Raw genomic sequence first — 13,423 nt, forward strand, 5'->3', positions numbered from 1 at the left:
CATTGTTTTTCGACATCTCTGAAAATACAGAACCAGCCACAGTAAAAGGTCACAATCACAAAAAGAAGAAACAAAACTAAGAAACAAGTACAGAAACAAGTCAGACTGTACCCAAAACAGTTCAAACCAGGGACGGGTCATTCAAAAACCTTTTTGTATCAAGATGGGGTGATTCCCCCTATAAATCTTCAAGAACAATAACAAAGGCCCGCTCAACCTCGTCAAGCATCTCCCATGTATAACGTAATACTCTCACATCCTTCTGCCACTCTAGAGAGAAAGCAGGCTCGTCATTCTCATCAAGAAAAAAGGGGCGAACCCCCTCAACAGCATGGACTCTAAAGAAATAATTCTTAAAGTCCTTAAAAGACTCATCATACATGGAAAAAACTTTATGACCCTGGGCAGACCTAAAAGAAACCCAGGAAGCTTTCTTTTTGGAAGAGGCACCAGGCTTGGCAGAAACAAAAAGATAAAGGAAAAGAGTTTGAGAAGGTGTTACGCCTAACTCTAGGCAAAGTAGCTGAAAGATCTTGATAAAACCCTAGGAATTTGGATAAAGCTGGGATGGGGCAATGTTACACGACCATAACAAGTCGGTCTCGAAAGTAGTAATTGGAAAAGTAATGTCCAACTGGTTGAAGAAATATTCATAGGCGTAGAAGAAAGGATGCTCCCCCACGACCGAAGTAGGAAAACAAACCCTCTCGTCAGAGTCGGGCGCTACAAGCTCATAATCCCTCTCCCGGGCACTGCTACCACAAATCCTATGACGTTTCCTCAGCTCTACACAAAAATCAGCATCCACCACAGAGACACACATTAAGACAAGGGAGTCCAGCCAATCAGACATCCCCTCGGGAACTTTAGAAGACATCTCTACAATGTTATTACGAGAAGACATGAGGCCAACTAATCCTACAATGAGAAAAAAAGACTGGATTACTAAAAAACACTTCAGACGAGGGGCATAATAACTCGACTAATACGATATAGAAGAACGAAACAGAAAAACAAAAACCACAAGACTCAAGCCAAAGTCCTGGGGCATCCTTTGGAGGCAGTAACAAAGCAAGGTTTCAGGAAAAATCTACAGCTTACGTCCCGGCATCAAAACCATTTTCAATAGCAAACAGTATATTAAGGTAGTCCCTGAAAGAGATCTGACAAAGATCCAAGAAAGAGGACTACAAAAAATAACTTAAGGGAGACCGACATAACCAAGTCAGACTCCTACTACTGAAAAGTTATTAAGGTAGTCCCTGAAAGAGATCTGACAAAGATCCAAGAAAGAGGACTACAAAAAATAACTTAAGGGAGACCGACATAACCAAGTCGGACTCCTACTACTAAAAAGTTATTAAGGTAGTCCCTGAAGGAGATCTGACAAAGATCCAAGAAAGAGGACTACAAAAAATAACTTAAGGGAGACCGACATAACCAAGTCGGACTCCTACTACTGAAAAGTCGGAAAGACAAGTCGGAAAGACAGCTACAAGCAACATACACGGATAATAAAGAAAACACAAAGATACCCAGTTCAGTTAAAGAAGAGAAGGATTGGTTAGAAATTTCTTTGTGTCGAGGTGGGGAGGTTGACCCCAGCTTTCTTCCAAGATAGTCACAAAGGCTCGCTCAGCATCATCCAACATCTCCCACGAATACCTGGAGACCCTCACGTCTTTTTGCCATTCCAAGGAAAAAGCAGGTTCGTCATTTTCATCCAGAAAAAAGAGGCGAGCTCCTTCAACAGCTCGGACCTTGAAGAAGTAGTTTTTAAAATCACAGAACGACTCGTCAAACATGGAAAAAACCTTCTTTCCCTGGGTAGAACGAAAGGAGACCCAAGCTGACTTCTTTTTTACCACACCGGGCTTAGTCAAGACAAAAAGATAGAAAAAGAGAGATTGGGAAGCAGGAATACCAAAACCATTGCACAACAATTGAAAAATTTTAATAAAACCCCAGGAATTGGGGTGAAGTTGAGAAGGGGCAACATTACAAGACCATAACAGGTCGGTTTCAAATTTGGTAAAAGGAAGGGTGATACCCAGCTGACCAAAGAAAAAATCATAAGCATAAAAGAAAGGGCGACCATCAACAACCCGAGTTGAAAAGCAGACTCTCTCGTCAGAAGAGGGAGATACAAGTTCATAGTTCTTCTCATCACCAGAATTACTACAGACACTATGAAACTGCCTAAGCTGAGCACAAAATTCAGAATCAACCAGCGAGACACACATGAGAACCATGGAGTCCACCCAATCGGCCATACCCGCGGGAACCTGGGAAGGCATCTCTACAACGTTATTTCGGGAAGACATGAGGTCAACTAAATCCTACAAAAAGAAAAGAAGAATGGATTACTTAAAAACATCTCGGATAGAGGGCAAAACATCTCGACGGGCGGATAAAGGTCTTGGGGCATCCCTTGGAGGCAGTAAACAAAGAAAGATCTTTAAGTTATTTCTACAACCTACATTCCGGCACTCATCAAAATAAAATCCAGAAAGAAAACAAAGAAAGCAAAAAATGCAAAAGGTCCACCCCCTACAGTTTATCAGCGAAAAAACAGCAAAAGCGCAAACTTTTTCGAAATCAAACAAAAAATCATCAGCAAAGAGCAAGCACCAACATCGAACACGCCAAGTAGAAATCATCAAAAGTGCAAACTTTTTCAGAATCAAAAAGAAATCTCCAAACAAAGCGAGGAACAGAGGCAGATTCGCTATCGATATCAGACAGGAAACAACCAGAAGCAAAACCCTAGAGAGCCTCGACGAAAATGCCAAAAGAATGCGTAAAAAGAAGTCAGAGAAAACACATTACAGTGACAAGCAAATACAAGACCACGAAAAAGATTCAAACTTTCAAACATGCAAAATCAAAGCTTCACTAAAAAACTGAAGACGAAGCTATGAAAGAAGCAGGAAAGCTAGTACCAACCTGGAAAAAGTAGCAAAGCTTCAGGGAAATTAAGGATGGAAGACGAAGTTTGGAATTGCCTTCTCACGAGCAAAAAAACACGAACAAAAGCAGTATCACAGAGAGAAACGCAAAACTACAAAACTCCAGGCGAAAATAGAAGCTTCAGAAAATCACCAAGCGACTTCGCAAGAAAAGGTGAAATGAGGGTGAAAGGCAGAAAATGAATAAGTGCGAAGAAGTTACGAAAAGGGCGAAGGAGAGAAACCGTTTCTTGAAATGCAAAATTCAAAAATAGAGAACTTAGGGGAAACGGGGCAATTAAATGCCAATTAAATGCGGATATTAAAACCGCTTGCATTCCCAAAAAAGCGCTAATATAAAAGCGCGCGCTTATAGAGGAAAAACGTTCTACATTCAAAAGCTGCTACAAAAAGTAGTCGACAAAATGCTTGAGTTCGGCTTCGCTACAAGAAGTTAAGGACTCAACCTCGACAAAGAAGACCGAGCTCAAGCAGGGGCACTGTTCATACCCTGGGTCGAGCTATCCGACCTAGGATGATTAAAACGACAAAGCGACCGACCTCTTCAGGTCAAGCGGACCGACTTCTTCTTAAAGAACTCGGCCATATCGACAGAAAAGCCCATAGAGGGCACAAGTAGAGGAACACGACCCAAATTCAAAGGCCGTCCAAGCCTATAGAGATAAGGGCGGTTCCCTTGAAGATAAGCTGACCTCAACTCAAAGTTAAAGAGAAGATAAGATAACTAACTTATCTTATCTAGAAGGGTCACTCTACAACTACTATAAATACACTGGAGCACCCAGGTATAACATATACTCTGATTCAACATAAAAACCTGCTTAATACCCGTGCTAACATAAGCATTGGAGTCTCTTGCAGGTACCCCCCACCCTCCGGTGACTAAGGATCAGCAGTGCAGCAAGTCCAACAAGTCGGGCACAACAGCTCCGGCCGCCACCAGCCAACCGGACACGTCATCTCCGACCAGTACGAAAGATCTCATCCGAGATCGACCTCCAGTTTCCGGTAACCCTCGGAATAGTATCCATTCTGGCGTTTAACGCCCAAAATACTACCCTTTTGGGCGTTTTGAACGCCCAACTTTTTCTCTGTAATTCATCTGCTGTATGTTCTAAATCTTCAATTCTCTGTATTATTGACTTGAAAAGACATATTTTTTAAAATTTTTGAATTTTTAATGATGAGAAAGAGAAACAACAGAATGAAACTAAACATGGAAAATCAAGATCAAAACAGATAATGCATGCAAGACACCAAACTTAGAAGTTTGTATACTATGGACAATAACAACAACAAAAGACACCAAACAGGAGAGTTTAGAGATCAGAACAAAGAAAATCATCAAGAACAACTTGAAGATCAACAAAGAACATAATGCATAAAATTTTGAAAAATTCAAGAAAAAAAAACATGCAATAGACACCAAACTTAAAATTTGACACTAGACTCAAACAAGAAACACAGATTATTTTTGGTTTTTATGATTTGATTAATTTTTTTTTTGTATTTTTTGAAAATTATTTAGAAGAAGAAAATAAGGAAATCAAAATTCTTAATGAGAATTCCAGGAATTATGCAATGTTAGTCTAAAACTCCGGTCTAGGAATTGGACATGGCTTACTAGCCAGCCAAGCTTTCAATGAAAGCTTCGGTCCAAAACACTAGACATGGCCAATGGCCAGCCAAGCTTTAGCAGATCATTACATACAACAGCAAGATTGATAGAAATCAACAAGCTCTTGTGATGATAAGTTGAAACCTCAGTCCAAAAGATTAGACATGGCTTCATAGCCAGCCAGACTTAAACAGATCATCATGAAACTCTAGAATTCATTCTTAAAAATTCTGAAGAATAAAATAGAAATTTTTTTTTCGAAAATAAAAAGAATAAAAAGCTTAAAAATAAAATAAAATTACCTAATCTGAGCAACAAGATGAACCGTCAGCTGTCCAAACTCGAACAATCCCCGGCAACGGCGCCAAAAACTTGGTGCACGAAATTGTCATCTCAAATGCGCCAACAACTTGGTACGCACGATCATAATCTCAATTCTTTTTCATAACTTCGCACAACTAACCAGCAAGTGCACTGGGTCGTCCAAGTAATAAACCTTACGTGAGTAAGGGTCAATCCCATGGAGATTGTCGGCTTGAAGCAAGCTATGGTCATCTTGTAAATCTCAGTCAGTCAGGCAGATTCAAATCGTTATAGGATTTTGATAATTAAAATATAAATAAAATAAGATAGAGATACTTATGTAATTCATTGGTGGGAACTTCAGATAAGCGTATGAAGATGCTTTGTTCCTCCTGAACCTCTGCTTTCCTATTGCTTTCATCCAATCATTCATACTCCTTTCCATGGCAAGCTGTATGTTGGGGGATCACCGTTGTCAACGGCTACCATCTGTCCTCTCAGTGAAAATGGTCCATCTGCGTTGTCACTGCAGGGCTAATCAGCTGTTGGTTCTCGATCATGTTGGAATAGGATCCATTGATCCTTTTGCGTCTGTCACTACGCCCAACACTCGTGAGTTTGAAGCTCCTCACAGTCATCCTATCCCAGATCCTACTCAGAATTCCACAGACAAGGTTTAGACTTTTCGGACCTCAGGAATGGCCACCAATAATTCTAGCCTATACCACGAAGGCTTTAATCTTAGATTAGAAACCTAAGAGATACACATTCAAGCTTGTTTGCATGTAGAACGGAAGTGGTTGTCAGGCACTCGTTCATAGGTGAGAATGGTGATGAGTGTCACTAGTTCATCACATTCATCATGTTGAAGTGCGAATGGATATCTTAGAGAAGAAGTAGGCGTGAATTGAATAGAAAAACAATAGTAATTGCATTAATTCATGAAGAACAGCAGAGCTCAACACCTTAATCTATGGGGTGTAGAAACTCCACCGTTGAAAATGCATAAGAACAAAGTCTAGGCATGGCCAAATGGCCAGCCTCCCAAAGAGGGTTCAATCATCAAAACATGATCAAAAGATGAACTCAATATTAAAATACAATAGCAAAAGGTCCTATTTATAGAGAACTAGTAACCTAGGGTTTACAAAAATGAGTAAATGATGCAGAAATCCACTTTTGGGCCCACTTGGTGTGTGCTTGGGCTGAGCGTTGAATCTTTCACATTTAAAGACTTTTCTTGGAGTTAAACGCCAGCTTTGGTGCCAGTTTGGGCGTTTAACTCCAGCTTTTATGCCAGTTCTGGCGTTTTGACGCCAGAATTTTTATGCTGACTTAGAACGCCGGTTTGGGCCATCAAATCTCAGGCAAAGTATGGACTATTATATATTGCTGGAAAGCCCAAGATGTCTAATTTCCAACTCAATTGAGAGCGCACCAATTGGGCTCTTGTAGCTCCAGAAAATTCAGTTTGAGTGCAGGGAGGTCAGAATCCAACACCATCTATAGTCCTTTTTCAGCCTCTAAATCAGATTTTTGCTCAGGTCCCTCAATTTCAGCCAGAAAATACCTGAAATCATAGAAAAACACACAAACTCATAGTAAAATCCAGAAATGTGAATTTTTAATAAAAACTAATAAAAATATACTAAAAAGTAATTAAAACATATTGAAAACTACCTAAAAACAATGCCAAAAAGCGTATAAATTATCCGCTCATCATATATGAAGGGAATTCAACACATATGCAAGGGGGAGCTCACTTAGATAGTTTTAGAGACTAATTAGGAGTAGGAGTAGTGTAGCATTGCTCTCTTAGGGTTTCAATTCCATTTCCATTGTAGCATTTTATAGCAAGCTTTAATTTTGGATTTTGTTTCTTTAAATGTAAGTACTCTCAATTTCATCTTTAATTATAGCACTTTCAGTTCCATTTCCTTTGGTTCAAGTTACATTGTTCATATTTGCAATTTTGAGTTTCTTGAAGTTTTGATTAATGAATTTTATGTTTCATGCTTCCTTTATGTTTGATTGCTTGTTTATATTTGGTTTTGTTGATAGTTGGGTATAGTTTTTCATTTTACTTTGTAATTTTCCATGTTTAACTTTTATGCACACAAGGTGTTTGTGAAAATACCAACTTTAGATTTTGAGTAGATTTTCCTATCTTGGCTTGTGGTTTGAGTTTCTAGGATACTAGAGTCATAATGTTCGACATTTAGTGGTAATTTATATGGAGTTAGTTGACTCTTATTTCCATTGACGCTAGCCTTTTATCAACTAGTTTGGCAAGATGGTTAGCACTTATGGATTAAGGTCAATTATGCTTGCTTTACTTACTTCTCGATGGTTGGGGTTAACTAAGTTAGATTAACTCATGATAATTACCATAATTCTGGTTATGAAAATGATAGGATTCTTAGACTCTCATTCCCAAGTCAAGGCTTTTCATGCATTTATAGCATTTTTCACTAGTTTTGATCTCATTTCCTTTTTGCTTGCATGAATTCCAATTTTGATTATTACTTCGTTCTTTTATTACTTAGTTCTTTCAATATTTTATTTCTTGATTTCAAAACCCCTTTTTGCCTTAACAACCAAAGAAGTAACATTTCGATTGTATTCCTAGGGAGAACGACCCCGGGTTGAATTACTCTTGATCTTGGTTATTTTGTATTGAATTTAGTATTTGATTGATGTTCAATTGTTGGGTTTGGACTATACTTGCAATGGACAAATTCTATTTTTAGTGTGAAAATCCAAACCCGTGCATTTGGGCATCGCTATCAGCCCTTTTTCAAATAAATTTTTCTTTTCAAACCTAAGGTTCCCTCCTATAGCATGGCAACATACCAACCCCAAATCATTCAGACAAGCATAAATTCATGATCCACAAGCAATTCAACTTATTCAATCCAAAAATATCAAATTAAAACTAAGCTAATTATCATACCACAAGAAAGCAACTAATTCAAAAAGCTATAAACAAAAGATAAAGTTGGAACAATGTTACTTTGGTGGGGTGTCTCCCACCAAGCACTTTGGTTTAGAGTCCTAAGTTGGACTTTGCATGGCATTATTGGTCACTTGAAACTTCTCCAAGGAGGAAAATCTCCAAATCCTTGGCATTCTTGGGTTTAGTATGATCTCTTGAATTAGACTTCTTGGCAATGTTCTCTTCTTCTTGTTCCTTGCCAACCTCAATCACTTCATCTTCGAATATATTGGACCCAAAGATAGAATAGGCTTCTAGGATGGGTTTCCTTGATTCCTCCAATGTGAATCTTGCTACCTTGCCATCGGCCTCAAAAGAATAGGCTTCGGAATGTGCATCAAGCTTGAATCGCGATGTCTTTAGAAACGGCCTTCCAAGTAGAATGGATGATGGCTTGTCTGAGTCAATGGGAGGAGTCTCCAAAATATGAAAATCTACCGGGAAGAGTAAACCTTGGATGTCAACCAGAACATTTTCTGCAATCCCACAACTGATACAATGCTCTTGTCGGCCAACATGAATCTTGCCCCGGATCTCTTTAAGGGTGACAAGTTCAATCTCTCATAAATGGGGATTGACATAATACTTACACATGCCCCCAAGTCACACATACAGTCCGTGAACTTAATCCCACCAATCACGCAAGTAACTAAACATGGGCCGAGATCATTGCATTTTTCAGGAATTAAAGAAGAGATAGAATCAACTACCGGCCTTTTGTTGAGTTTGCCAATTTTCTCCTTGTGGGTACAAACATCTTTGAGGAACTTGGCATATTTCGACACTTGTTGAATGGCTTGAAAAAGAGGGACCATGACTTTAACATTCTTAAAAATTTCCACCATGTTGGGGTCAAGTTGTTCTTGCTTCTTTGCCTTCTTTGCCAAAGTTGGGAATGGAATGGGCATAGGTTCTTCAATCGAATTTTTCCTCTTTGGCTCCTTGGCCTTGAGTGGTTCCTCCTCATCCTTCTCAACATCTTCCTCTTCATCATTCCTCACTCCCATATCCTCTCCTACCTCTTCTTTGCGGGTTTCCTCACTCGAACTTGTAGGCACAACACCAATTTCATCCAACTTGGTGCCGCTCGTAAGGGTGATAGCATTGATACTTTCCTTAGGATTCGGTTGAGGTTATGAGGGCAAACCACTAGAAGTTGAGGCTTGTTGGGCATTTTCTGTAGCTTGGGGGGAAAGAGTCAAACGGGTGAGTGCTTTGGCAATTGTAGCCATATATGCTTCTTGTTTCTTGTGAAATTCCTGTTGCTCTTGCATAAAGGTTTGGAGTGTGTCATTCATGTAGGGTTGATTAGGAGGAGGACCTTGATTTCCTTGAGGAGGGTTGGATCTACTATTACTATTTGGATGTTGATACCTCCCTTGAGGTTGAGATTGTGAAGGTTGTTGGTAGGATTATTGGTATTGTGGTTGACCTTGAGGAGCTTGATGATAGTAGGCTTATTGGCTTGGGTAAGGATGAGCTTGTGGGGCTTGGTTCCACCTTTGATTAGAATTATCCCTCCACCCATAGTTTTAATTTCCTCTATGTTGATTGTAGTTGGGTCTTTGTTGGTATGAATTGGCTACCGCTAATGTAGTGTCCTCTTGGAGTTGAGGGCACTCATTAGTGTAATGGTTGTTACAAGCACAAATACCACATGATCTTGGTGGTCCTTCAATTCTCGCTGGTTGAGGTGGAGGAGCTATCAAGGATTGGGGAATTTGTTGCCCTTGGGTGATTTGTCTCAACAAAATTGTCATCTCACCTAGGGTCTTTGTCAAAACAGTATCTCCGGAAGGAGAAACTTCACTTAAAGCTTTTGGTTGTGGATTCCTTGCCCTTGAGTGTTGAGTGGAGTCCGCCAAATCCGCTATGATCTCCCAAGCTTCCTCGGCGGTCTTGTTTTTGGTAAGGGATCCTCCACTAGAGGTGTTCATACCCTGGGTCGAGCTGTCCGACCCGGGATGTTTAGCGATAAGGCGATCGACCTCTTCAGGTCCAACTACCCGATCTCTTCTTAAAGAGATCGGCCAAATCAATAGGAAATCCCAGTAAAGGGCCCAAATAGAGGAACATGACCCAAATCCAAAGGCAATCCAAGCCTATAGAGATAAAGGCGGTTCCCTTGAAGATAAGCTAACTTCACCCAAAATAAGATAAGATAAGATAAGATAACTAACTTATCTTATCAGAAAGGTCAGCCCACACTACTATAAATACGTTGGAGCACCCAGGTATAACTCATACTCTGATTCTACAATAAACCTGCTTAATACCCGTGCTAACTTAAGCATCGAAGTCTCTTGCAGGTACCCTCCACCCTCCGGTGACCAAGGATCAGAAGTGCAGCCAGTCCAAGAAGTCGGACACAACAGCTCCGGCCGCTACCAGCCAGCCGGACACGTCATCTCCGACCAGTACAAAAGATCTCATCTGAGATCGACCTACGGTTTCAGGTAACCCTCGGAACGTTGGCGCCGTTGTCGGGGACCTGGAAGTCATCCCATCACCATGGCAGACGAACAGGATAACGACCACAACTCAGATTTAGAGGACAGAACGCCGCACAAAAACATGGGTGCCACACCAAAGGACACTCCAGAATCTAACGGAGACAAAAACTCATCACATCCGTTAGTAATAGAAGCACTTCAAGATCGCCTAAAGCAACTCCAAAAAGAAAGCCAGTACCAGCAAGAAGTCGGCAAGGATCTACAAAGAGTGGTAAGGCGACGTCAAAAATTAGAAGATAAACTTCTACAACTTGAAGCCGATCTCAAAGCAAAGACTACCCGGACCACCCCTGAAGACAACTCTCGCAAAGATCAAGATCCATTCACTAGGGAAATCATGAAGACTAAAATCCTTAAAGACTTCAAACTTTCGGATATGACTTTGTACGATGGCACTACAGATCCCAACCATCACCTCAGCAACTTCAGAAGCAGAATATACCTCACCGACACCTCAGACGCCGTTTGCTGCAAAGCTTTTCCAACGACTCTCACGAAGACAGCAATTAGATGGTTCAACAACCTACCTCCAAAGTCCATCTCCAACTTTGATGACCTGACCAAAAAATTCCTGGCCAGATTCTCCACCAAAAAAGACAAGGCTAAGCACGCCGCCAGTCTACTAGGTATCAAGCAAGGAGATCGGAAAAGTCTTCGCAACTACATGGAAAGATTCAACAAAACTTTCCTAGACATACAAAGCTTACCAACAGAGGCTGCCGTCATGGGCCTCATCAACGGCCTACGAGAAGAACCTTTTAGCCAATCTATATCAAAGAAATATCCCACATCCCTAGATGAGGTACAAGAGCGGGCAGAGAAGTACATCAACATGGAAGAAAATTCCTGACTTGGAGAAGCCTCGAAATCCGGTTTCACCTACCGAGATAAAGATAAAGAATCCAAGAAGAAGGAAGATCGAACGGGCAAAAAAATCAAAAAGTATCATAATTACACCCCTCTTCGGGTGTCCCTTGTGGATATTTACAAAGAATTCTGTAACACAGAAAAGATACCCCCAGCTCGACCACTCAAAGGCAAAAGAGGAGGAGGAAATCAGAACGAATACTGTGAATATCATCGGGTCTGAGGACATTCCACCAACGAGTGCTTCGACTTTAAAAAACATCATAGAAAAGTTAGTGAGTGAAGGAAAACTTAATCGGTACCTAGTCACCCGAGATGATAAACAAAGAAAAAGACGAAGAGATGAAGATGTCGGATGAGCTGAGCGATCACCTCGTACGCCAGAAAGACATGTCCATATGATACACGAAGGATTTGCAGGAGGTGAAATCTCCAAATCATTCCGTAAAAGATACCTCAAAGAAATATATCATGCCGATGGGAAGGAGGAAGCACCCGACATCCCTGCAATCACGTTCACTAAAGAAGACGCATCCGGTATCATCTCCGGACACGACGATCCCATGGTCATCACCATCATACTGGAAAATGCCAATCTCCACCGCAGATTAATAGACCAAGGGAGTTCTGCCGACATCTTATTCAAAACTGCCTTTGACAAACTCGACTTAGAAGAAAAGGAGCTTAGAGCATACCCGAACAGCCTGTTTGGACTGGGAGATACCCCAGTACAACTACTGGGATATGTGTCGCTACATACAACCTTTGGAAAAGGGAACCAATCCAGAACACTCAAGATAGACTACATTGTGGTCGACGTGAGTTCATCCTACAATGCCCTAATAGGTCGAACAACACTAAATCAACTCGGCGCAATAGTCTCGACTCCACATCTATGCTTGAAATTCCCAACTACAGAAGGGATAGCCACGATAAAAGCAGATCAAAAGATGGCACGCCGCTGTTATAACGAAAGTCTAAACCTCAGAGGTAGAGAAGAAGAATTCCATATGATTGAGCTTGGTGGAGTTCAGAGACGTGAAGAACTCCGTTCACAACCTGAAGGAGAAATAGAGAAAGTTCAGATCGGGGATACCTCGGACAAAACAACTAATATTGGCACAATCCTGAAGGGAGACGCAAAAGAATTACTAGTACAGTTCTTACGAGATAATGTCAATCTCTTTGCATGGAAAGCCGCAGACATGCCAGGCATAGACCCCAAGCTAATGAGTCACAAGTTGGCGGTCTATCCAGGATCTCGGCCGATACAGCAGAAACGAAGAAAACTTGGGCCAGAACGATCCCAAGTTATGAAAGAACAGGTACAAGCACTACTGGAGGCAGGATTCATAAGAGAAATCAAGTACCCACTATGGCTAGCTAACGTCGTCTTGATGAAAAAATCAAATGGGAAATGGCGAATGTGCACCAACTACACCGACCTCAACAAAGCCTGCCCAAAAGATCCTTACCCACTCCCAAGTATCGATGCTCTGGTAAATGCTTCATCCGGATATAGATACCTCTCGTTTATGGATGCATATTCCGGATACTACCAAATTCCCATGTATCCACCAGATCAAGAAAATACCTCATTTTTTACGCCAAAAGTAAATTACTGCTACATTGTAATGCCTTTCAGTCTCAAGAATGTGGGAGCTACGTATCAAAGGCTAATGAATAAAGTCTTTTCAGATCATATTGGAAAAATCATGGAAGTCTACGTGAGGTTAGCGGCCTTGTCCAGGTTCCTAGCGGGATCAGCAATAAGATCCCTTCCTTTCTATGCCACTCTAAGGAAAGGAAAGAGCTTCGAGTGGACAATGGAATGCGAACAAGCCTTCCAGGATTTCAAAAGTTTCCTAGGACGACCACCTATCCTAACTCGACCACGAAAGGAAGAGCCACTCGTATTGTACCTTGTGGTAGGAAGTCAGGCAGTAGCCTCAGCACTAGTTTGAGAGGACGACAAAGGGCAACAACCTGTATACTTCATTAGTAAAGCGCTGCAGGAATCCGAGCTGAACTACCAAAAAATAGAAAAGTTTGCCTATGCTCTCATGCTGACATCTTGACGACTATGCCCGTACTTCCAAGCTCACACCATTAAGGTCCGGACTGACCAGCCCATAAAAGGGATACTGCAGAAAACAGA

The sequence above is a fragment of the Arachis ipaensis genome, chromosome B6, assembly GCF_059453495.1.
Source record: "Arachis ipaensis isolate K30076 ecotype BB chromosome B6, ASM5945349v1, whole genome shotgun sequence".
NCBI classification, from domain to species: domain Eukaryota; kingdom Viridiplantae; phylum Streptophyta; class Magnoliopsida; order Fabales; family Fabaceae; genus Arachis; species Arachis ipaensis.